At 43.6% G+C, this 27,397-nt stretch overlaps 1 long non-coding RNA gene across 1 annotated transcript in view; it reads left to right on the top strand.

Annotated features, from left to right (window-relative positions):
• The window catches only part of LOC146833463 (uncharacterized), a 42,156-nt gene extending 24,142 nt beyond the window's left edge, over nt 1–18,014 (top strand). The window contains exon 3 of the long non-coding RNA XR_014960589.1: nt 17,206–18,014. This is a non-coding gene — a long non-coding RNA (uncharacterized LOC146833463). The remainder of the gene's footprint in view (nt 1–17,205) is intronic.
• The last annotated feature ends 9,383 nt before the right edge of the window (nt 18,015–27,397 follow it).

The following is a 27,397-nucleotide window of genomic DNA, read 5'->3' as shown; positions in this document are numbered from 1 at the left end:
GTTGTTTTGTGTGTTTTAGTTGTATTGCTTCATTGTTGAGCCTAAGAGCGGCAGTCTGTTTGTAGGTATTACAGACTACAAACATTTGGGCGATATATTCTGTGATGTCACGCTATCTAATTGGGTCTATGCTACATTAGGCGCAATTACACAATTGTATTCATGCACATCTTACATTTGCAAATAGTGCCATGGATACCGCTCAGATGTTACCCCACCAGTTAGACAGTGTTTTTATACTGCGTCTGGCTTTCAATCACCACTGTTTTGAGTACTTTCAGCTACTGATTAAGTTTTGCTGGAGGGGGCGGGGTAAAGCCGGGGCTGCTCTGTGGGCTTGTTTTTCACTTACCATGCTCTGCTTTTACAAAACAGCAAAACGGAAACAAATGGCTGTAGTTGATTCTACCTTTTATCTGCATGCCTTCAAGCTGTGCGTGAATCAGTTGCCACCCGGTGTTCATTCGGGGCCCTCCTCCCAGGGGGGGCCCTGTGAAATCTGATGTAGGTTGGTAAAACTCGGAGTATAGTTTCCATCACCCGACACTCGTAAGTTATTTGTTGCATGAACAACAGTCTTCTGTGTGCTCCCATACATTTGTTCCCAACCCAATAAATGTTGTGGCAGCAATCAGTTCACTTGACTACAAAAAAGTTTGACCAGCGGCTTAGAAGAACGCTCTCTGTTTATTTCTATGGCAGATGGACACAGTGGTTGCGTGTAAGTGACTGAGGGGAAGTGACTTGCCAGACCTCTGATTTATGGCAGCACTTACAGTTAATTCTGTAAACAAACAACCACACTTCGCGCATTTGTATGTGATTTAATGTTACAGCTAAGCATAGCGGCCCTCCTTTGAAAGAAATTATTTATTTAATAAAAACCCCTCATAGGCCCTTGGAAGCGTTCTAACTCACAAACTAATGCGTACATTATTTCACGCTTCACAACTTTATTTGCAACCAACATAACTAAAAAAAGAAGCATTTGCGTAGCTGTGTATTTGGAATGTTTCTGCTGCTCTTACGTGTACTTATTTTGCACTTCTTTCAGAGAGAAAGCATGACCATTTTCTTTCTGCATGAAGGGCCTAGTTGTCATGAACGCAGCAGGAGTAGTGGGTCCAGGCGTACTATCTTGTGTTACACTACCTCCCTCCCCCTCCCCGAGATGCTGGGACCCATTCTTGGCTTTGCCCGCATTGAGCAGACTCCGCCATCCAGTGCGTTTACACTATATTAAAGAGTAGGGTTACCAGAGGGCACGGGGTCATGAGGAGCACTATGTCCCAGCCCTGGGCTGCACTTTTGTAGCCAGTGCAGTCTGCTGCTCGACGTCCAGTTAAGTCAAATTAATTGAGCGAATAGGACAATAAAACTAGTCATGTATTGCACTGATGTTACAGAAGTTGTTTCAATCTCAATCTATGTGTGCCCCTCGTCTACAGTTGTTTTTTCTGGAGTACACAGTCGGCAGATGTCATCGATGAAGAATGTTTGACCTGTAGTTAAGAGACAGAGCAGGCATAGCATATACAAATACAAACGCTAATGCCTACTTGTTAACAGTAATCCACTTATAAGGTCCCAAAGGCGAGACCTATTGGCTATGCCAATGCTTGTTGTTCTTGGCTTGCTCCGGCCCTCGCGTGCACACAGTCGGGAACGGAGCAAGCCCGACAGTACACCCTCCCCAGAATACCCCCCACTGGTTTGGGCTTACCCAGATAGCATCTGTGGAACAAACGAAACAGGCAAGGGTATGGACATGTCCAGCAGGTTCCCGCACACGGTCCTCTGGACCATACACTTTCCAATGAACCAGATACTGCAAGCGACGTCTCACTCTACAAGAATCCACAAAAGCCTCCACTTCATTTTCATCAACCAAAACTTACCCTTCACCACGGGTTTCAATAACAACACATGACAAGCATTGGCATAGCCAATAGGTCTCGCTTTTGGGACCTTATAAGTGTTTAGTTATCCAGCACAATATCCTTGGTGCAACAACATCACCTGTTGCATGCCTAAACACTTATAAGGTCCCAAAGGCGACTCAGCAGGCGATGAGCTGTGTTTTGTGTCACCAAGGAACTTACTGGGACAGTCAGCGAGCAATTCCTGAGGATTTTTGTCGGGAAAATAGCGGGGACAATGCTGGATGCCTACATTTCATCACAAATATATTTAGTGAATCATTTTAAGCCCATTTATTCACTGTAACAAGGCATTGGTTTTTTTTTTTTTAAACTTGTTTTTATTGTATTCATTAGCAGCAGCACAATACAGTAATCAGATACATAATGTTCCACAATGTAGAGCAACGCAGTAGCCCCTGAATGCGGCAAGTTGGCGGAAAACAGTTCAACAGCGGTACATTTTTCCAACATCCACCATTTCGCTCCCCCATCCCCGGGGTCCCCCACCCTAGTCTGTGTCTGAGGCATCGTCTTCAGGATCTGAGGGCGGGTCACAGATGTCACCCCTATAGGAGTTCCACGCTCCCCATACTTTACTCCATTTGCCAGGACAGCCCCGTCTGATAAAGGCCGACTTCTCTGCAAACATGGCCTCGTCCATGTCTGTGCCCCAAGCAGTGAGGCGCGGCAGTTCCCCTGTCCCCCATTTTTGAGCTATGTTGCGTTTAGCTATCATTAATCCTAGTGTGGCCCAGCCCTGCGCCAAGCGCGAGAGGTCGTTAGGCTCCCAGATATTCAGCAGGCAGCGTCTGGGCTCCGGCACCAGCGTGACTCCCCAAGGCATTGGTTTTGATGTTCTTAATTAAAATCCAAATCCATTTTGTAAAATAAGCTTTGCAATGGTGTTATATTTAGCATTTTAATGAAAGCTTCCATCAATATATAAAAGACTAATAGATGACCATTGTCGGTAATGCAATAATCAATATAAAATCTGCACTGCACACTGACATTTTCTGTTACAAAATTGAGCCATCAATGCAGCAAGGTACTTGTAAAGGGCTACTACAGGAGTCTAGCGGCCCACGCTCTCTTCTCACTGCTGACTAACAGACTGGACTGCACAGCAAGCCAAGCCTCTTCCAGCAGCTGTTCACTCGAATGCAATGTGTAGACCAAGAACCCCATCTGACTTAAGGCCCTGCTCTATCAACTGGTAGAAAATAGCTTGAATGAGTGAGTACTGCCTAAATCTGCAATTTACTGAGACAGAAAACCCACTGAAACAGCCCCACAAAACATTTACTGGTCCAGAAACACCTCTCTTCTGTAGAACCTACACATTTCTTTTACGAATCGCAAGAACACTGTCAGTGTCTACAGACAGATCAGGCTAGCTCAGAACTAGGATTAAAACCAATTTGTGATTGGGACGAGTTCAATCCTGCGTGAAAAAAACAACCTACTAAATAAGAAGCATACAGTCACTTCCACGCCTGATCTCAAACAAGTCGAAAGTGTGCAGGATTGTCTACCAATTCTGTTGCCACTGCAAATAAATATTCTTTGCCATCCTAGCGACTACAGGCCATGTGGGGAAAATAGTGGCAACTTGATGATAAAGCAACGCTTTTGGCACAGTTGTGACTATGCAATTGTCAAGAAGGATAGCAATGTATTCAATTTGCGATGGGGGCATAACTGTAGGAGGGAAAATTAAGGCTTTCTTTTATCTCAGGGGAAAATCAGCACACTGGGTTATTCCGCCGTTGCTAGGTGGAGCTAGCAATGTTCACATATAGAATGTAGGAATTCGATTCACTGTGCTTTTGGAAACCAAGGGGTTCATCTAAGTAGATAGTTTCAAAAGCCAAATGACTCAGATACAATATATATTTAGCACAGGCACAAACACACATGTACATTTATTTCCTATTATAGAAGGGGGGGTTACTTTATCAGGTTTTAAGAAGATGCACACTTACCCCAGGTAGCAGGACTTCTGATGGGGTGGGCGACACTCCCCAGTAGTCGCTGTCCTGGCTGCGGGCACTGAGTTGCGTCGACATGGTGGGCGACTCGTCGATGTAGGGCATAGTCTCCGACCCTTCCTGCACCAGCTTCTGCTCCATGGGCCCATCTGCGTTGTAACCCTTGGTGCCGTAGTTGAAGTTTGCGACGAGGAACAAGAGAGGCCCGTGAGCGCCTTCGATGAACACCAACAAGGAGGGACGGGAGGCACGCGCTGGACGCCGTTGGTGGGCAGACATGGTGCTTGTGTAGGGGGATGGATAAGTGCAGAAGAAAAGAGTCGAGAGGGAGAAGAAAGAAGGCTAACGAGAAAAGAAGAATCGTGGAGAAAAAAGCAGAGAATGAGATAGAGGATGGCAAAGAAGCCGGTGGCAGAAGTAGATAGAAAGGTGTTAAGGGAGAGGCATGAGGAGAAAAGACAGCTGGGGGAAGAGAACGTCAAGGAAGAATGAAGGGAGAAAGAGAATGAGTGTGAGACCGAGAGGGCCCGGCGTCGAGCCCGAGCTCTTGGCACAACTCCCCATAGATCACCGGCTGCATTCACCACGCACTGAAGATTTCGTTAGAGATTGCTGGGAGCTACAGAGCATGCAAGAAGACAAGCTGAGAGAAGCGGGGGCGAGTGAGAGTAGTGTGCACCGTGCGTGGTGCGCGCAGCGCTAATTAATAGAAAAGAAAGGCAGGCAACAGCCATGTTTAACAAGCAAGCGCGCCTCGTGCTGCAAGTTAAAAAAAAAAAAAGGAGGCACGTCTGGCGAGTGGTGTGCGCGCACCATGACGAGAGAGGAAAGCCAGATGGTGCCTCTGCTCGTAATTGTGCGCGTAACCGCACGCTCTAGGCCACACAAAAAGCTGTGGTCGGCTTTTTGAAGCCCACTTACTAAATGTCTTGCCAGAGCAGGGCATGCGCTGGCTCAGTTGAGACCTAAAAAACTGGGTGGATTTTGAGAGAGGAAGGGAGGTCCAATTTCATGGCAACCAGATAAATACCATTATGATGGTATGAGGACCTATGGAATAGGGTTTAAACTGTTGTGTTTCCTTCACTGCTATGTTATGTGTGAATAACCATACCCTGTCTCCTGTAGTATAGTCAGGGGACGGTCGGCGATGGAGATCTGCATTCTCCTTGTACATGCTTTTAGCTTTGTATGGGTTCATCTGGGCTGTCTTTTGTGTTTCACAAAGGTGGTTTACAAATACTAGGGCGGCAGGGGTAGGTGTGGAACAGGCGGAGGCAACAATAAACAACGAGGATCAAATCTGCAATTACAGTAAAAAGGAGAATGACCAATAGAAGAATGCTTCCCATTATTAAAAGCAAACTCAGCCGTCCATAAAAATGTATCCCAATCAGCAGTGGAAAGAAGCAATTGACACCTCAGATATTGTTGTAAACATTGGTTCACGCACATCAATGTGTAACAAGGACCCCAACCCCTTCCAGAATTTTGATACAAAATGGGGACCTCGGTAAGATACAATAATAGATGGAATACCATGTAATCTTACTATGTGTTGTAGAAATATGGTAGCCAGTTCTTTAGAAGTAAGAATGTTTTCAAAGGAATGAAGTGTGATATTTTGATCAACATATCCACAACTAGAAGAACCACAGTGAACACCTGAATTGTTTTTGGCAACTGTACAGTAAAATCCATGGAGATGGAATGACATGGAGTGGGGGTTGTTGGCATACGCGTCAATAATCCAGCTGGAACCTGGTGAGAACCTTTGCTCTGAGCACAAACATGACATTGTTGAATATACTGGTGGGTATCCTGAACCATAGTAGGCCACCAAATGGATCGTCTGAGGAGTTCTATGGTTTTCATGTAACCTGGGTGTCCCGATAACATGTGAGAGTGGCACCATTCAAGAGCTTGAAGTTGTAGAGGTTTTGTGGGAAGCATCAAACCCCCTTGGATGTACAGGAGATCTTGTACTTTTACACCATTGTGTTTTTGTTCCAATTCCTCAATTTCTCTACAATCCTGTTCTTGTAACACCTCCCTAAAAAAATCCTCTTCTGAACATACAGCCCCAAAATGCACTTTTGTGCTATGATAAGAGGACAATCTATAGAATCCACCCCTTCTTCACAGCCATATCTTGATAAGGCATCTGCTTTACCATGTTTTTTTACCTGTCTGAAACTGTATAACAAAATCAAAGTCGTTCAAATACTGTGTCCAGGGCAGTTGCCGCATAGAAAGATCTCTAGCTGTCTTCAAGAACTGTAGGTTCCTATGGTCAGTTAAAACGGTCACTGTATGCATAGCGCCCAACAAATACTAGTGCCACTCTTCAAATGCTCATTTAATTGCTAGCAATTCCCTGTCTCCCACAGAATAGTTTTGTTCCGCGGGGTTCAAATTATGGTACTAGAAGGCATGGAAAGTAGATGTCCAGTTTCTTTATCTCTTGTGACAGAATTCCCCCAATGGCAACCTAAGATGCATCTGCTTCCACTATAAATGGTTGGGATGAATCAGGATGTGTTAAAACAGGGGCAGTGACAAACGTGTTTTTTAGTTTAGTAAAGGGTTTGTCAGCCGCGAAACACCAGCAAAAGGAAACCCCCTTTTTCAACAGTTTAGTATTGGGAGTTACAAGAGCTGCAAAATTATCAATACACCGTCTATAGAAGTTAGAAATGCCCAGGAAGCTCTGAACTCCTTCCACAGAAGTGGGGAAAGGCCAATGCATGATGGCAGATATCTTTTGTGGATCCATTGTTACCCTCTCAGAAGATAGCACAAATACTAAAAAGGTCACTTTTGATGTGTTGCACTCACACTTATCCAGCTATGCATATAAGTGGTTCTCTCCCAAGCATTCCAACACTCTCCTCACATGTTCTATATGTTCAGTGGTAGTGGAAGAATATATTAAGATTTCAGCTATATATGGTATCACACTTATATCCAACATCTCTCTCAAGGCATCATTAATAAAAAACTGAAAGGCAGCAGGGGCCTTACAAAGGCCGAAAGGCATCACAAGGTATTCATAGAGACAGAATTTTCTGCAGAACACCATTTTCCATTCATTGCCTTCTTTTACCCTCACTAAATGATATGCTACTCTTAAATCCAATTCGGTAAAAACTTTGGCCTCTTTAACCTGATCAAGTAATGATTGGATAAGTGGCAGGGGGTACTGGTTTTTTAGGTCTTGCCTATGCAGCGCGCAAGCACTGCTTTGGAGTGACCTCTTGAAATCGCTTAGGACTTTTTGGGAAACTCGTGCATGTACTGCACTGTTCCCAATAGGCCCTCGTGCATGTGTGGAATTTATCTTGCAGGAGCGAGCAGCGGCGCCATCTGTTTGCAATTATCGCGCCTGCCGCTGCTCGCTCCCGCAAGGTAAACATTGCCCGTCGCTACTTTCGCGGATGCGAGGACGCGCTTGTTTTAATATACTTTGACCGCTAGAAATGGTACAGTTGCTGCATATATACATTTCCTTTTGCCCTTTCTGATGTAAATATATTCCTTGACGCTTGGTGGCACCAGCTTCATTGTTATAATTTTACCGACGCTGCGTTAAAACCGAATGTCTCGTAGCAGGGGAACCACAGGGCTTGTAATAAATGTTTAAAACGTGTTTAGTTCCTCCCGTGGGACTAAACTTAAACTTAGGAGGGCATTAACCGAAGCCTTCGGTGCGTGCTGCCTGGGAATCCAAGAGGCGCATGAGATTGTAGCCTCTAGCCGTGGTTTGGTACTGATTGCACAATTAGTAATTAATTGCTCGTTTCATGGGCTGTCCTTCAGGCTGGTTAAAGTGCTAATATTTCGTTGGACGTCGCCAGCCTGGGATGCCGTGCGCGTGCGCAGAGGGAAGGCTCTTCTGTTGAGGAAAGCAGGCCACTTCTCTTGCCCTGAAATAAATAGCGCTGTCCCAGACCTTACGAGCCTGATTTGTGAAAAGGATAGCGCGAGACAGCAATGACTGCTCTCAAGCCCACGTGCTGCTCTCAGACATGCAAACGCAGGGTTGAGCAGCCGTGCATCCTCAGCTCCCAGGTCTCTGGTGAGTTGCCGGCATCCCTTTTAGGATTAGCTTAAGACACTTTTAACCAGGGCTTTAAGTGGGATGAAAAAACTGGGGGGGGGTTGTCTCTCAAAGGTGCGTGGCCAATGTAATTAAGGGCGTGGCTTAAAACACGGAAGCTAAAAATCTGTTCATAGCATAGTGTGCACCCAACTTGCATTTTGCTGTTTCTCTCATTGCATCCAGATATATCATACAACAAGTAACATCATAACTACAACAAGTCAGGACTATTGGCTTTGTCAGTGGTTGTTAGTTGCATAAGATAAATAAGCAGCAACTATGGCTTGTATATAATATTGAAAACCTTCGACTTAAAGCCCTGGTGACACTAGGACAATGTTGCTGCTCCTGAGTTTCAAAAAGAGAAGGGAAATCCAGAGAGAAGCTTACTCTTTAAAGGATTTCCCTTCCCTTACAGTGCTCACCTGGCATGACGTCATGTGTGCACCTACATTTTATGCCGTTTGTACCAATCAAATCCATTTTGCTCTGAAATTACTATTTTAATGACTATTCAGAACTGTATGTGGTATCAATGAGCAGTAAGATTTTATTAGGTTTAGCTTCACAGCACAGCTGTCACCTGATATTAAGTGATCAACCTTTGAAAACAAGCCTTGGCATAGCCAATATGTCTCGCCTTTGGTTTTTTAGTTAGTCTTTAGTTATCTAGCACAATATCCTTGGTGCAACAACATCAACTGTTGCATGGCTAAACACTTATAAGTTCCCAAAGACGAGACCTATTGGCTATGCCAATGCTTGTTATGGTTATGTCATTTAGGGTGCGGTTGTGAATATAACATCGAAGACCTCCCTTCTGTTTAGGGATAAAGAAGAGAGTAGAAGAAGAGCATGAACGGGAAGGCCGGATAAATCCTATTCTACGCATTTCGTCCAAATATTCCCTCAGATAGATAATCTCTTTTTCAGTTGGAGCATAAATTGGAACATAAGGAATTTGTGCTCCATTGACCAGATCTATACGACAGTCGTAGGGTCGGTCTAGCAGCAGTCTAGAGGCCTTTTCCTTTTCAAACACCTCTGCCATATCTAGATAACAGGCAGTTAAAGCAGGTTCATTGGAATCTGTAAGTACAACTATATCTTTTTGTTTGACAGGTTCTTAATTGAAATGGGGCTTGCAAAATTCAGAAAAGAAAGACAACGAACAGGCCCTCCAATCGATGGTCTGGTTGTGTTGTGTTAACCAGGAAATTCCCAAAATTGCTTGGAACTGGGGTGAGTAAATGAGATCAGACAGAACTGTTTTTCTGTGTTGATCTAATATAAGAAGTTCCAGTTCAGCGGTAGCACAAGTGACTGGACCAGATTTTATATTACTTCCATCAATAGGTTTTACTTCATCTACTACAAATTTAGGGACCACAGGAATTTCCATGTATTTGGCCCATTGCATGTCAATAAAATTTCCCATTGCGCCAGAGTCAATCATAATCTGAGCCTCGATTGACTGATCGCCCCACAGAAGTTTTGCTGTTATTTGAAAATGATGAAGAGAGGATACAACATGATTTTGGTCTAGGAGTTGGGAGACCATTAGTCCTGATCTACCTGAAGAACTTGTCTCCCTAGTCTTCGGGCGCTTCAGTTTTCTAGCTCACCAGCGGCATCACTATGGGGTGCGGGGGGTGCAGACCGCACCGGGTGACACCCTCGAACTGGGTGACACCAAAGGGCTGGTGTGTGCCGTGCAGAGCAACGCAACGTAACTTTTCAGGAGGAGGAGGTGCCTGTGCGCAGTGCGCACTGTCTCCTCCTCCGCCGCGTCTGCGCGCCTCTCTAGGCAGTGGCGTCGTCACTACTCACCAGAGACTCTAGGCCCGGGTGCAGGCAGCTGATGTCATTCCGAAGGCCAAAGCAAACATGTTCGAATGCTGTCGCTTCCAGGTGAGTAATGAAGAGGCAACAACCTTAAAGTAACGCAGAGGTCGGTGCATTTTTCCCTCTGCACTTTTCATAAATTAAGTCTGCTGTATGTACAGTGGCATAGCTAGGGTGGGGCGGTCCGCCCCAGTCGGCACTATTTTGGGGGGAGGACAAAGGCATTCAGATTATGGCTCGGCTTGCTTTCGTGGACGTTTGGGGACGGGCAGAGAAGGAATAGGACTCGGGCAATGTTCTCTTCTTTTTTAGGCTGGCAGCTGTCCCCCCCTTCCTATTATTCCCTCTCTTTCTGTCTTGCTCCTCACTTACTGAAAACGGTAACTTGAAGAAACAGTTCACAACTTCTCTTTCCTTCTTTCATTTAGTTGCTTCCCTGTGAAATGGATCCAAAAAAGAAAAACACTCTTGCGAGAAATACCCTTTTTCTGACATTTTTCTATTCCAAAGTGCAGCGGGATGGAGAGAAATAGAAGGTTTTAAATATGAAAAATAAATACATAACTAAATAAAGCAAGACAGAGTGGTTGTAAAGTGGCTAGATTGGTTTTATTTACATCCAAATACATCAGCATTACTTTACAGAGTTTGCCAGTGAATCACTACTTTTGTTTTCTCGTCTTTCTTTGAACAGCATTGTTGTTCCCAGGTGGGAAAGTGTGCCATTTCTGGATGTACTGCAATACCTGGTTGATGGGTGGATTGGAAAACAAAATGTGTACCATGGCTCTGTGTTTATGGATGTGGTCTTTTTAAACCATACTGCTTACGTTTTGTAAGGATATAAGCAATGGACATTGAAACGGTTCCCTTCAGGGCCCTCTAGTCATGTCCTTTTTCAGGTAAAACCACTCGCTGATTTCTGAATAGTGAGGGAGAGATCGTTAAGGTAACCATGTTGTTTCTGCTTACATTTCACATGCTTTACTTAATCTTGCATTCCCTATGAGTCGTTGCTTTTACTTTTTTTTTAGGCAGCATATTACTCTTATCAAGTGCATAATTTGAATTGAGCCACATGCAAGTGTTTATAGCGGGCACAATTAGGTTGTAGCTGAAGGCAGTGCGAGTTTCTCTCAGTGGGGAAGTATGGTGTTCAGTGGGGGAGAGGATGTGGCACTATGGCCAGAGCTGTCGAATTTGGAACTGGAGAACCGGGTTCAGCCTTCATGACCAGTCCACCAGACCACTCACTCTACTGAGGGAGCACATTCCCATGCTAGACCTTAGAAGGCCCCACTAGACCTTAGAAGGCTTGATGTCTTAGCACAAGCAGGTGTACCCTAGTGGTGTCAATTGTGAGTTAACCTTGAAGGCCTGTCCACCACAATCCATACTGAAGTTAATCTCCAGTCTTGCGGGCAGGCCTACGAAGCAGGCCTACGAAGCAGCAACAGTGATCCAGTTGCTGTGACTCTGTCACTGAGGTCACATGAACCTTGAGCAGGTTAGGGTGATGCGAACGGTGTGACTGTACTGGGTACCTATTTCGGGTGGGTGCGTAGTGTTTGCAAGTATATTTTGGTTTAAAAAAAACTTGCTGCCTCCTTCCTGGCCTCCAGCAGTTTTCAGAAACAATAAAAATGTCATGTTAACCTCGGTGATTAATGTTCTTCCTAGAGAGAGATCGGAGTTTTGTCTAGTGGAAGGGTTGACTCCTGGAGAGGTAGCACAGAGGGTTAATGTGCCTGCTGCAAAGAACATGTACCATGCAGATCACAAAGTGCACTGCTTTAATGGGGAGAACCATGATGAATGGTCATTTAATGTCAGCTGTAGATGATGGATCCCTGAACAGTGTCATGTATGGGCATGTTTGCATTGTGCTGAGGGGATTACCAGGTAATTATTCACGCAGCTCTCTGATGGATGTCTCATGCGGTTTTTCTGAGTCCCCAGATAGATCATGCAGTCTGTGTGTTCTCTTTTGTACTGCCAGTCACTGCCAGCCACCGGTGTATTCAACTGTGTAGCCTTGGACCGTGTCATGTATGTGCATGTAACTTGCATGATCGAGGTAACTATTAGCGGCGATACTACGTGTCTCTCGGACCTCTTTCAAGTGCTCGCCGTCCTTTTTCCCTAGCAACCCCCCCTCCCCAGATGCGGCAATCTGAGGGATAGCCCCGGGTGCCACAAGCTCTAGGTACGCCTCTGTGTATGTATGTATGTGCTTTTTTTTTCTTTTTTACGCATTACAAATCCTGTTATGGATCGTTTTGCACTGGAGTGTCAGTCTAAAAGATACCAAGGGGATATTTACAGCCTTTAAATAAACAATGAAATTACCTACATTTAAAACTGCATTTCACACATTATTTGCTTTTTAAAAAAAAGTTTTGTTATGTGAATGTCTGCAATCACAGAATTTCGATTAAGTACTCGAGTATGGATCGGTAGCGTGTCATGTAGCCTAGCGCAAGGAAGGAACTGGCCTACCTGGATGCTGTTCGTCAGTGCCACTGCACCAATGGGAAACTAATCCCCTTGCCTGGATTCAAGCCCAGGTTCCAAAGTCACCAGCTTTGCTACTAGACGCATGATGGCAGACACCTCTTTATAGTATGAAAGAGTCTTGCCCAGTGTGTAATTTAAATTGAGCCGCATCCAGGTGTTTATAGCTGGCAACAATTGGGTTGTAGTTGAAGGCAGTCTGAGTTTTTCTCAGTGAGACAGTATGGTGTTCAGTGGGGGAGAGGATGTGGCACTATGGCCAGAGCTGCTGAATTTGGAACTGGGGAACCAGGTTCAGCCTTAATAACCAGTCCGCCAGACCCCTCTCCTGAGAGAGCACTATCTCATGCTAGACCTTAGAAGGCTTCGCAAGACATTAGAAGCCCCGGTGTCGTAGCACCAGCAGGTGGACCCTAGCATGACAAGTGTAGGTTAACTTTCAAGGCTTGTCCACCAATATTCATACTGAAGTTCACCTCCAGTCTTGAGGGCAGGCCTATGAAGCAGCACATCCTAGAACAACAGTGACCATATTACTGAGATCACAGGACCCTTGAGAAGGGCCAGCTCTAGGGCGGTGCAACCGGTGTGACCGCACCAGGTGCTGACTTTAGGTGGAGGCATAATTTTTGTAAGTATATTATGGTTTTAAAAGTGCTTGCTGCCTCCTTCCAGGCCTCCAGCAATTTTCGGTAACAATAAAAATGTCATGATGACTGGTGATTAATGTTCTTCGTAGAGAGAGATCGGAATTTTGTCTAATGGAAGATTTGACTCATGGAAAGGTAGCTCAGAGGGTTAATGTACCTGCTGCAAAGAACATGTACCATGCAGATCACAAAGTGCGCATAATGTAAATAGGCCAGTGGGCTACTGCTTTTGTCAGAGAGATCCTTTTGTTACTTGCAGTTTATAAGTTAAAATCCTAACATAGAACAGTGAGCTGTCATCTACTCCGCAGCAACCCAAGTCACATTTTTTATTAACTTTTGATACATTTGAGCTACAAACAATTTATTAGTTTAAATGGTCAGATCATGCTGCAGATCTTGCATTATGAGGCAAATATGGCAGAGCCATTATTATTTAGAAAACATTTGCAAACTAGTATTTTTAGCCATTCATGTTTGAACTGCTGTTGTGGAAAAGGGAGAAGTGCTGATGACAGAAACTCCATGGCTCGGAGACAAATGGCTTGTGCTTTTTAACGTATTTGGGGACATTCTGTGATTAGTATATCCCACTTTGTGAATACATTTTACTGTCAATAACTCATTATAACCTTAAATAATCATGTGTATCCATTGGTTGATAAAAATGGGCAGTGAAACCAAACAAATACAAAAAATTGGGTTGTTTGCGCATTCTGGCCACACCTCTGGCTCCGCCCACTGATCCAATCCTTGGGTTATTCCCGCCCTCTGATTCTCCGCCCACAGTTCCCCTACTTTTTTTTCCCCACTTCGACCACTGATATATCGTGTTGCTGGATAGTGGGAACACCACACCAGTATGAAGTACCATACCTATTATATTATAAATTCCAATAAACTGTTGACTAGCAGGTAGCCCACTGTACAACCTGATTAATGAGTCATTATCACACTGTTGTTAACAGGCACAGGGGTATCTGTCTGCAGAGGCACGGCTGGGCTCTCATTGTCTACACAGATTTGGGTGGTAGAAGAATAAATTGGTTATATATTTTTTTTTTTGACAACAGACTTTATTGGCATTTTAAGGACACCGGGGAACTCGTCCCCATACAGAGTACCAAAACGGATATCGGAAGAGTGAGAATTGGTATCCCTGTTCAACCCCCCCCTGGTCTGCGGAACACCAGACCCACAACCCCTCCCCCCCTCCCGCACATCACACCAACCCACTGCCCAGCATGCACATTTAACATTTCCCATCAGTTCCTGTTCCATATTCCGGCTACCCTCCTGCAGCTCAAAGTTCTTGGGGCCTCGGATGGGTGACTACCGGGGCTCTGATCAGTCTTTCTATCGGGTCCAATGTCTCTGCGCCCGCACGCAAGGATAAGACGATGCCCCAATAGCGGGCCCATCTCTTTCAGACTTTACTATGCTTGTTCGGACAGCCCCTTGCCAAGAAGACTGCCTCTTCCGCGGACATACAGCGATCCAATGCCTTCTTCCAGGCCTGAACTGGGGGCGGGGTAGATGACTTCCAGTGTTGGGCAATATCTCGCTTAATAAATTGGTTATATTTAAATTCATGTTTCATGCTCGGCATTTAATTTTTTAGTGTTCTCTGTAGGAATGTCTGTGATTTATGACTGGGTATCCTGGTGCTCTATAAAGTAATCATTTACTATGCTTTAAAAGTTAATACAATCTAATATGTAATGAAAAATGTGTTGAAAAATGCTTTGTTTTGGCCTATCTGTCTCCCAAATTTTCTTGGGGTGTGAGAAGTTCAACCCCCCAAAATCCCCCTAGTATTGGTTACTCACTGCCTTGCTTGCTACACACTTGATTCACTACTTGTGTCTATTTTTGGTGCTCTCTGAAATAATGTCTATGGGTACATATGACTGGGTGGGTAACCTGATGTTCTTTAAGGTCATCATCTACTATTTACTGTGCTTTGAAAGTTGATACAATTTGAATATGTAATGAAAAATGTACTGTAAAATTCACTATCATGTGACCTGGCAACCATCTGTAATTTGAAATGTGTAGACGACACAAGGGGTGAATCTGTGGCGCTATCATTTTTCAGACCATTTACTTCTGTCACTCCCATCAGAGTAAAGGAAGGGGGGCGGGGGGATATATTTGGCTGCCCTTTATTGGGCATTTATGTGCTATTGAACTGAGACCTTTATTTGGAATAGCTTGTAGGAGCACCTCCCCCCGATGTCCAAGCCTGGGTGGGAGGCTCAACTACGGTGTCATTGTCACATGACTCCACCATGGTGGAGAGCTGCCTGGCAGAAACGCATCCACCAGTTAAATCTGGTTAAACCGCCAGGCACGCCCTGAAATGAGGGGGAAGCCGGCCTCGGAGCAGAGGAGGTCCATGCGGTAAGTCATGAGGGGGTGACACCATGAGTTACCCGCACCGGGTGACACCATCCCCAGTGACGCCACTGCAGCTCACTACTCCGTTTTGGTTTTATGGGGCAGTCACATAGAAAGTGTCCTTGCTTTCCACAATAAAGGCGCAACGTCTTATCCCAGCCTCGCTGTATCTCTTCGTCACTCAGAGGACCCGCAAACTTTCTATTTGCATAGGCTCAGGTCCTCCTGTGCCTTTGTCAAATTCTACTTTCTTATCTTTATACATAACCACTTTGGGGTCAAAACACCCTTTCTCTCATCTCCGCTCATGTAGCTGATGATCTAATTTAACCACAAGATCAATAAGAGGATTACAGGACTCTGGGGGATCTACTACTTGTGCAAGTACACCTTTAAGTTCAACTTTAAGCCCTTTAAAAAAGAGCACTCCGTTTGTCCTCAGGCCACCCTGCCTCTGCCACCAATCTATTGTAACTGGAAATGTAAGTCATCAAATCTTTGGACCTTTGTTTTAGATTTAAGAGTTCAGTGTCTACGGATTGCATATGGAATGCCTATCAAACAACGTATCTAATTTATTTTTTAACTTTGTATAGGTTTATGATAAGCTGTTCTTCCTAGGGATGGGAAGACAAATGCGACTTTAGCTTGTTCAGTGGGACAGCAAGATGCTTTACACATGAAATGTAATTGCCATTGATTTATAAAAGTAGCAAACATGGCCGGGTCCCCCAGAAATCACACAGGAGGTGGTACAGGTATTGTGCAAGGATAGTTACATAAAAGACTGGATGACCCACACTAGAAGAGGAGGGTGCCAAGGAAAACAGATTACCAGCAGCCCCAGCAGTGGAATCAGCTGAGGCTGCAGGAGGAGATCTTCACTGCAAGGCAGCTACTCTAATGGTAAGAGCTTGGGTCTCTTTCTGCAAATTCCCTATCATGTGAGCTACGTCAGCTAAAGTAATCTGATGTTCATCCATCTCGCCCAGGTGGAAAACAAACATGGGCTTCGCGTTCTGTAATTTTCACCTGTTTTTCCAACAGGGTCGAGATTCAAGATCTGAAGATAGGTCCCAACTTCCCACACTCACCAATGCAGCCTAACAGTGTCAAAGCTAACATGGCAGAGTTGGCCGAAGAGGGGAAACAAAACAAGGAAAGGTAGAAGGGAATGCATAGCATTAGGTAAGGATATTCTTGGTGGATGGTCCTTATGTGATTCCTCTAGTAGAGATGAGGTTATATGTATTACCATCAGCATGTAGGAGGAAAAACAACACTGAGGCCCCATTAATGATGTGATGGGATAACTACCTGTAGAATTATATCTTCCAGGTAAGTGTATTGATAATAGCAATCAGGGTTAGTGGTATATATCTACAGGGCAGGGATATGAAATTATGAGCTACTGCTTAGGACAAAAAGATACAGCAATCAAAACAGATATACCTTATACTAACCTAAAAGAGGTTCAGCGTGGAATCCAGGTAGGCCCCAACTTATTCATATCCTATAAAACCAGGAGAAAACCAAAAAACATATTCTCCCACAAAGGATAACAAAAATATACACAAAAATGTGCAGGGTTAATTACTAAGAATATAATTCAGTCCCTTCAAGCTCAGGATACTAAATATATATTTTTTGTTACTTATAGCAATCAAGCAATGTCAGGAAGGGAACAGAATCTCCATACACTGAGGAGACTAACTCAGATAAGTACCATGTATGATTCATGCAAAGTTAAATAAATGTGTTTTTTTTCTTTGTATTTTCAGGAAAAACGCTGTAATAGGGAAAGACTCTGAAGGCCCCCGCAGCGTTAGACGAACCGCAGTAACTACACGAAGGAGTTGAAGGGCCTCGCGATCGTCGGACAAACCTCCGTAACTGCTGGAAGGAGTTGAAGGCCCCTGCAGCGTCGGATGAATTCAGCAGTGAAGAAGAGGGTTAGAAGGCCCCCACGGCGACTGGTGCATTCCGAAGTAAGGAACAGGATCCCAGCGCGAGAAACTCCAATGGACGTGGGAGCCACTCAGAAGGAAGTCAGGTAAATGCAGCGAGAAAGGACGTGAGACATGCACGCGTCCTCTAGAACACAAAGCGCTCTTCCGTTCTCCTCAGCTCCTTTTGTTCCTGGCTTGCTTTCCGCCCATCGCGCACTAGCATGTCCGAACGTATCTGCGGTACATCACCAAAGGTTTCATCCATGCATCGATTGATAAGTCAGCCTCAAACTTGGACATAAAGATATTTGCATACCTGGGAGCCCCAGAAAAGCCCATGGATGTCCCATTCCTCTACAAGTAAAAATTGTAGTCCTAGCTAAAGTAGCTATGGAATAGGCAAAAATGAAGTAATTCCAACAGAAATAACTTATTTGCTCTTATCTCATCTGTATTTACTAGTACCCATTCCAATGCATCAATCCCCACTTGGTGGGGTATCGATTTGTATAAAGAAACCACTCCATCATACCATGTTTCCTTGCTGTCATCAATCTTCGTACTTTCTAGTGGTTTCAAAAAATCTGTGGTGTCTTGAACATATAATGGACTAGTCTGTACTAGGGGTTGAAGAAATGTGTCATGATACCTCCCAAGTTGCTAATGAATCGACCTGTATCCAGAAACAATAGGTCTGAATGGGGGATCATCTAAACTCTTGTATATTTTGGGTAACATATACAGGAGTGGCCTCCTTGAGTAATCCGTGAACAAGAATTGTTTGGTCTTAGTACTGATCCAATCCATTTCCATAGCTTTGTCTAACGTCAGTTTGCTCATATATGGCACAGTGGTATCCTGATCCGGAGACAGGTATGTCTGCTCATCACTAATGTGTTCAAAGCCATTTGTTCATAAAAACACTGATCCATTACAACCAAGGTGCCCCTTTATCCGCTGGTAGAAATGTGAGAATATTATTCAAGATTAATGACCTCAGGGCATCCCTTTCACATTAGGACATGTTTCTATGGTTAGGGGCTGAGAAATCCATCTTCAGGAAATCTTTTTTTTACAAATGTCTCAAATGAATCCAAAGTTTTGTGTGATATGGGAGGTTAAAAATGCACTTAAGTTTGAATGCCAAGTACTGAGGTTCTTCCCCACCTGTTGATGTAGATTCCAAATTACCAAAGAAATGCCGCAATCGCAATTTGCGCATAAATTTAAATAAAGATACCTTGGTAGTCAGTGCATTAGTGTGGTGCGTTGGAACAAAAGACATACCCTTATTGAGGACAGATGTCTGTAAAGGGGTTAGCTGTGTTGAAGAGATGTTTATGACTAGTGTTTCGTTTGATTCCTGGTAGTCACTCTTTCCCTTGCATTTGTCCGCTTTCCCTGTGGATTTTGTTAGGCTTGTGCTGTTGTGGCTGCTCAGTGTTGTTGGTGGGTGGTTGGATGCTGGACTTGTCTGCAACAAAAGTGTCTTTTTTAGCCACAACTCTGACACACATGTCATCTGCTTCTCTGCAGGAAATATTCTCGTTGTGACCGGCAGCCGGTTAGGCTGTATTTCACTGTTGGTAGCTATGCTTTCTTCAGAAGATGTAGTGGTTTATTTACGGAATCCTCTTTTCTGGGCATATACCTCAGCCCAAGTGTAGACTTCGTCGAGTTTGTAGTCTATGGTATCTCTTTTGTATTTGGAGATTTTCCTTTCATGGATTTCTTTGGCATATGAATCAAGTTTTGAGTTAATATCATTCAAGGTTGTTTGCCAAATATCTGCCTCCATGCTCAGCTTCAGGGTGTTTTTGAGTTCAGAGATTTCTTCTAATCCAATGAGGACCGGAGATAGCTCTTCTGTAATCATAAGAATGGGATCTAATGAACATTGGTTCCTTTTTTTACTTAACAGTTACCCATGAACTTTTTGTAGAGCTCAAATAGTAATGGTTTTATGGCCAAACGCAGGCCTCTGGGAATCCTGCTGGTCTTGTGATATTATATTAAGGTGGTGGCATGTAGACACTGGTAGATTTCTGTGTGCATCAGATTTTCTAATTGCCTTATCTGTTGGGTAGTTGACCCTGTCGATACGCTGAATGTCCCGACCTCCCGTATCGTGTATTTGAGTACATTCCGAGCACAATTTTTGTGATAATCATCCTTTCAATTACCAACACTTACAGTATTAAGTCCCATTCTCGTGCTGGTTTCTTCCCGCTTCAGGTGACGGATTTTTGCCACTGTATTTTGATTCAAAGAGCTATTTTAGCATCACAACCAAATTTCAAATAAAATTCGAAGTTCAGTCAATAAGGAGAGTTTGAATATGTTTTAAAAGCTTTATTCTCATAAAGAGATTAGTAAATGTATTTTTATTGTTTTTATTCATATATAAGTTTACAGAAATCTCATAAAAAGGGTTGGTTAGAAACAAATTAGACAAATAATGCATCAAGCGCATACTATAAAGGAATTAGATCATATTCTAAGAGATCAGACCAGAATTTCCAAGTTAGTAGACCCCATGAAGAGTTCAAATTCCAAGGGAAAGAGTGAGATTAAAGGAGCATAAAGCTCAAAGCCAAATTAAAGCAGCCAAGCTTCCCATAAAGAGTAGTTCATGAAACTCAGCAGAATCTCAGTAATACAAGTAAGTGATCAATACAGTTGCAGTAGCAATCTGTAAAAATAAAGCACTGAAATAAAATAAGGATAAACAGAAGCAGGCAGTGGACACAACCGTCAGTTTAGGACCAGAAGGTAGGCAGGGAGTGGAGATAAAGCAATGAATCTAACTAGAAACACGCACTGATATAAAAAACGTGAATACATGTTGCAAACATTGTTGCAGGCTTCTTCCTCTCTGGACCAATTAAATGGCAGAACTCCTTTGTGACCAAGGTCAGTTTTTCCTTTCCCACAAAAATACATGCGGCTTGCAAAGCTTTGTCACAATTTAGCTACAGACATTCTTACATAGTTAAGTTCTGTAAACATAAGACTCAGTTCCCATAGCCATCAAACGCATGTTGGCCTTCTAAATATTAAATGTTTCACTGCGTACACAAGGACTATGCTAAAGAAGAGAAACATCAATTTCAAAATACTATCTAGTAATGCATTTCATTAATACCAGCAAGAAATATTATTTTCAATGTGCAACTATTCTCTTAAAGCATTATATGAAATAGGGTGAGAATCGAAAGTTAATCATTACAAATATATTCCTTAGTAAAATAAAACATTGATTAAAACCGGAACATTCTGCAGTTATGACGAACATTTCTAAGCATTTCACATTAAGGTCAGACTTCTAAATTACATATTTGCACGCTTCAGCAATCTTAAGTTTACTTCTAATTAAAGGAAACTTGCTTCTTAGCATTTCCATGGCTTGTACTACGTCTCTATGTGGGGAAAAGAAAAACTCCAAACCAAAACACACAGCATGGTTCAGCACTCAATTTCACAATTAAATAATCAAGTAGCATGGGTTGTAGTCCATAGTCCACAAATAGAGAGAACAAAGTGAAAATCTTCTAAGTAAAGCCTTATACGAGTAATTCTTGGAAAATAGATTATTTATTATTTATTCATAAGTTGTCCGTAAAAACACAGCATGCAACTGATAGCCGACGCGTTTTGTCCCCCTGGGACTTTTTCAAGGCTTAGCACGCGGATGATGTATTCCACATGTTCTCCAGGTTATGTTTGCTAGTTTGGATACAGTGTTGTAGTCAATCAATTGGAGCAAGGGTGCTCCAAGTCATATTAACGTGACGCCTATTCAAAAGGAAAGAGACATTTGCAGTTTTTCTTAGAAAATGTATTTAAGGCCCAAAATAAGGCTGTCAATATAAACTCTGAGACTTGATGGTTCCATTATCTAAACTCCTAGACCTTGCATTCTCTGCCAAAGATCAAGGTGTTACGATTAACCCTGATATTTTAGCTGGCTGGGCCGAGAGGGCAATTTGATTTTTAGGCAATGCCATTTGTGCTTTATCTGTGTAACGTCAAAGGCCCATCCTCGTTCATATTGACCATAAACTTTGTGATTAAGCAACCAGCAGAGCTTGTCCAGGCAGGAGGCCAGCTCTTCAGAAATCCTTTTCTCAAGGATGTTTCTCGATTTGTTAGTACTTTTCTGGACAAAGTGCAATAAGCTCCGAAAAACGTTTTCCAGCCTAACCTTTTCATGAGGGCTGGCAGAGGCAGGGGCTGCTCCGCCAGCTGCTTCTCAGACCAGCCTTCATATGGAGGATACACTTAATGCAGAGGCACCTGGAATGATAACCAGAGGAACACCCCTTTCCTTCCAAAGGATAGGAACCACAGAGGACATTTTCCACATTGAAACTACTGTGGAAACTCATCTAACCTTTTTTTCAAAGTGAGTCAAAACATTCTTTCCATCTAAGTCTAGGAGGGAGTATTTGTCTATTACAGTTTAACCCAAAAAATCTTTCTAAAAAGATTTTTTTCATAGGACAAAAAGAAACATTTATTGATCAGGAAATCCATTTTCTTATTATAAAACAGGCCATCTCTGAGGCATCCTGATCACCCTAAGGGTTTTTTCAGCAATACTTTTACTGTAAACCAAAATGTTTTACAAACCCCGGTCATTGTTCAATTACTTTTTAGGCACTGAAAACAATAAGCACATACATTAAAATTATGTCAGTGTAAGGTACCCATATAATTGCATTATAAATATGTCCAAAATCACAAACATTAGCTAGAAGGACACTTGCCTTGCAAACAAAATTTCTAAAATCCAGAACAGTAGCAGCATACATTAAATTGACTTTATGTAAGGTAGCCCATATAATTTTAACATAGATTAATTTATGACCTGGAGAGGATAACTATCTGTTTCAAAGTCCCCAGACCATTGTCCTACAGACATTTCAAGATGGACGGAATCCATCTGACTTCTGAGAGACCTTTTAAGAGAAGGAGGTTTTATTTTCTGCTTAGATCTAATCTAGCGGTTCCAATTTACCTTCCTCATCGATGGTTCCTTCCATTTCAACGGAGAGACTACATGTACAAAGTTTTAGCTTTTCCATTCCGTGTTTCTTCAGCCTCTTGGTGTTTCACCAATTTGCTGAAATCAGTTGTAGAATTCCTAAGAGCCAGAGGCCTTAGTCTAATTATTTATCTAGACGATATACTATTAATGTCTCGGGATCACATCACCCTCCAACAACTGAATCTAACTATGCCTTTTCTTCAGAATCTAGGATTTATCATAAACAAAGAAGAATCAGATGTTCTTCCTTCAAAACAAACAACATTTTTGGGATTTGCCATAGATACATCTAAACTTCCTCACCCTTGCAAATACAAAAGGTTGGAGCCATCAAAAAGGAGGTTTGCAAAGTTCTCACAAAAAAAATTGCATTGCAATTCGCTGGGTAGCCTGATTAGTTGGTTGTCTAGCTTAATCAATTCAGGCTTTTTCCCCAAGTCCTTTACACTATTGTGCCCTCCACAAGTTAACAATTCTTCATTTAAGGACAGGTCTATCATTCACAGATCAGATCAAGTTCTTCATGGAATTGCAACAGGAATTACAATGGTGGCTCGATCACAAGAATGTTTGGAATGGCAGAGCCACTTTCAGCCTTGTTTTGACACTGTGATCGAAGCAGATGCCAGTCGATCTAGCTGGGGTGCAAGATGTGGCGATCTAACTACAGGAGGCTGATGGTCTCTAGAAGAAACCTTTCTTCATATAAACTACTCGAAACCTTTATCTGGATCGTTTGCAATTTGTCCAGCCCTGTAGGTGGCAGCAGCGCCAAGCTACAGGGGCTGAAAAGGCAGAGTTGTCAGCGTAGCAGACAGGGCAAAGATGGATTCATGAGCTGGATTCCTGATGCCGTGACACAGCAAGGTAAAAAAACGAACAACCCTACAAAGTACAAATGATGAATGCAGCCGCTCAGCGGGTCGGCCTTGGAAAAAGACAAAAGCAGGAAGCAGGTAAGCATCCCAAGTGTCCTGAGCCTGAGTGCCCTGTGTGTCTGTGGACAGCCACAAACACGGTTGGAATCATGGAAAAAGCTCCCCTTTGCTTAAAAAAGGCATTAAGGCAACTTGCATGATTAGTCTACTGTTTGTTTTGTTGCATATCAAAAGCAAGAATTGATAGCTCGCCAGATATGGGATGAAGTCTTTGCAGCAAGAACAGGTGAACCTACTATGGTCAGGTGTGTTAATATATACTGAACTGTGATTAGTGGATGGTCTGCCATCTTGTGAGTAAAAGTTTTTTCTTCAACGAGCTATGGGTTGTGTAATTCTATTAAGGACACAGAGGTGAAGATTATGCAGTCTCCTCTTCACTTTTATTCTCAGCAGTCACATAGAAATAGCCTAAAACATAATATATTGGAGGTATAAAAAAGCTACTGTACCCATGAGTGCACAAAAACCCATGAGTCCAATGAACAATGATCAATGACCACTGAACTGTCAATATAAACAATGAGGACCAAATACAATCCAACTCTTCTTGATGTGAGGTTTCAATGTCTTGTGAAAACTGTAACTTTGAGAGTTCTTCTTGATTTTGGTCTAAAACTAAAGCAAAACATAGTGCTAAGTAACTGTTATCATCAAATTAAATTGCAAAATAGGTGGAGTAAATAAGGAGGCAGAAATCGGGTGGGATAATCTCCGCCTATGTGTCCTTAATAGAATTGAAAATTCTTGTTCATGTATGCTATTACATTTTTTATTCTGTGACAGGACTGGAGGCTTTAGGTTCAACAAGTTTAAAGCATATCAACAATTAAAGAAAACATATTACTTGCTGGTTTATAACAGAATAACCTAAAGATAGAATTCAATGACCAATCTGCCATTCAGATGATATCTTCTGGACGTGCCCCAAAATTGGAGTATTTAGAAGCCATTGCCCCTCTGACAGTGATACTTAAACATCAACGGTTCCTAGTGGAATCAATAATTATTTATAGCAATAAAAATTAGTCAATCACAGAATTAAACAAAATCAAACAGTGGCATAGCCACCATTAATTAGTTATATTGGTATTGATTCACATTTTTAATATTTTTCCAAGAACATTAAACTTATGCTTAGTGCTCAAAAGTAATCACAGTGAGTGAAATGAAGAGAAACATATTGGGGAGAGGAGTTGGCCTAATGGCTTGGGCGGTCGACCTCGAATCTGGGAAACTGGGTTAGAGTCTTGGCAATGACGCTGAACATCCTGTGATTCTGGGCAAATCACTTAATCTCCCCGTGCCTAACAAAAATGAATGTGTGTCCTCATGTAACATAACTGGTACTATGTAACGCGCTCTGATACCCGATTCGGGTCAAGTTCGCGTTATATAAAACTCTGCAAAAAATAAAATATATATAGGTGTCTATGGCACAATGATAGGGCAATGGACAGAATGATGATTTTTTTTGATATCCTGGTAATTCACCAAGCGTTCTTTGTTCCAGTCCAGCAAAGACATTAATTATAAACAAATCCAATTATCACATTTCAACGGAATTTCAACCTCTCGTTGTCAAGATTTGTAGATGAAAAATGGGGTGAGTTTGATCAATTTGGAGAAATTATGCTTCACCTCATTGGTAAGGTGCAGTTGAGAATGTCTCGAAGACGACTGCCATAAAGTGTTGGGAGCAATACTAATCTGTTTGGGGAGAGAACTTGAAAGGGCTGAAGAGAGCATTCATCCATTCATCCATGTACTGCGGAACCCACTGTGGGACAATAAAGACATCCCATAATTTTGAATATATAGGAAAAGGTGGTGAAGAAAATCTAACACCTCATAACAGTTTAGAGACTAGAGGTGGCTCACCAATGTGGTGGTCTGCTATTGGCAAATGACCAGCAGAAATCGCTCAACGGTAATAATTCATTATTCTACAAGAAAGTCCTTCAACTGTCAAAGATGCTAGAAATTTTACAACAAAATATTTTAAAAATTGCCATGGGATACAAATCCTGTTCCAATCACTAGCCAGACCAACTCTGTTCGAAGATGATTTATGTCTTTTGTGAGTTGAGCCATACCTGGCTTTGTTGATAAGGTTAAGACCTTGTTCTGAGAGACCTGTACTTGCCAGCATCTCCAGAAAGGCCACTAGATGCAATAGTTGTTGACAGATTAAAAGATGAGGTTGACCCAATGGGTTCAGGAGCCGTAAAGGAAACATTGGACAAATCCAAGGTTGTTAACAAGACAGTTCTAGAAGAACTGGGAACCAACTCAGAGTTCTCCATAATGGAAAAATAAAAATCATTTCTTTCTGTTTTCCGATCTGTAGAGCTGAGTCACAATTGCATTTCCTGGCGATCCCCAGTGGAGAGCTGAATCTTATCTGAGAACGAGGGACCTTTCCTTAACCCCTTCGATGCTCATGACGGAACGGTTCCGTCATGAGCATCGGTTGGGCTGTGCTCATGACGGAACCGTTCCGTCATGAGGACAGCCCCCGGGGGAAGCGCTGGCGCTCCCCCCCTTGTCCCTCGATCTTGGCCCCCTTTACGGGGGTGGCAGCGGAAGAGCTTCCGCTGCCACCCCCGACCCCCCCCGAGCCCCCCCACGCTTTCTGATGACGTCAGCGCGCACAGCGCGCGCCGGCGTCATCAGGAAGCGTTGGACGCGCTGGAATCCATTTCTTCCAGCGCGTCCGAGGGGAGCAGAGGTAGGTGTTTGGCGTCTGGTGGGGGCCGCGGCGGTGAAATCTCTAGTATTGAGGCATCGGGGGAGAGGAAAGAGTATTTCCTCTCCCCCGATCTCTCAATACAGGGCATTCCTGCTCCACGATCGCGCACAGCGTCGCGATCGTGGAGTAGGGATGCCCCACTAGACACCAGGGATTTTGTATTTGGAGTTTGGGAAGCGACCCCTTAGGCAAGGGTCGCTTCCTTGGGCACGATTATTTGGCAAAGTCTTTTCTGCCCCCCCTGGGGGCAGATCGGCCCGCTTTCTGCGCGTTTCTGCCCCCAGGGGGGGCAGAAAAGCCCACTAGTCACCAGGGATGCTGTTTTTACTATGTAGGAAGCGACCCCTTGGGCAAGGGTCGCTTCCTTGGGGGCAAATTTTGTGGAAGTCTTTTCTGCCCCCCCTGGGGGCAGATCGGTCCGCTTTCTGCGCGTTTCTGCCCCCGGGGGGGGCAGAAAAGCCCACTAGACACCAGGGATATTGTTTATGCTATGTAGGAAGCGACCCCTTAGGCAAGGGTCGCTTCCTTTGGGGGCCAAATAATTTGAAGACTTTTCTGCCCCCCCTGGGGGCAGATCGGTCTTCTTTCTGCCCGTTTCTCCCCCTAGGGGGGGCAGAAAAGCCCCCTAGACACCAGGGATGTCTATTTCGTTATGTAGGAAGCGACCCCTTGGGCAAGGGTCGCTTCCTAGGGTGGTAAAGTGATTAGGAGACTTTTCTGCCCCCCCTGGGGGCAGATCGGTCGTCTTTCTGCCCGTTTCTGCCCCCAGGGGGGGCAGAAAAGCCCACTAGACACCAGGGATGTCTTTTTCTTTATGTAGGAAGCGACCCCTTGGGCAAGGGTCGCTTCCTTTGCGGCCTAATTTTTTAGAATACTTTTCTGCCCCCCCTGGGGGCAGATTGGTCGTCTTTCTGTCCGTTTCTGCTCTTTGGGGGGGGGGCAGAAAAGCCCACTAGACACCAGGGATATAAATATTATTGTAGGAAGCGACCCCTTGGGCAAGGGTCGCTTCCTTGGGCCCCTAAATGTTTTGAAGACTTTTCTGCCCCCTCTGTGGGCAGATCGGTTTTATTTTTTTGCCGTTTCTGCTCCCATTGGAGGCAGAAAAGCCCACTAGACACCAGGGAATTAGTTCAATTAGAAATAGAAGTGACCCCTCGCTTCCAGGGTGCAATTTGTTATATGTATTTGGGTCACCTGCCCCGGGACTGAATAGCCTTTTTTTTCCTGCTGTTTTCTGCCTGACCTGGCACACAAACCGATTGACCATTTGGGTAGTGACAT

This window comes from Triturus cristatus, chromosome 4_2, assembly GCF_964204655.1.
Source record: "Triturus cristatus chromosome 4_2, aTriCri1.1, whole genome shotgun sequence".
NCBI lineage: Eukaryota > Metazoa > Chordata > Amphibia > Caudata > Salamandridae > Triturus > Triturus cristatus.
The sequence above is the reverse complement of the archived record's forward strand: the minus strand, read 5'-3'. Positions and strand labels throughout refer to the sequence as shown.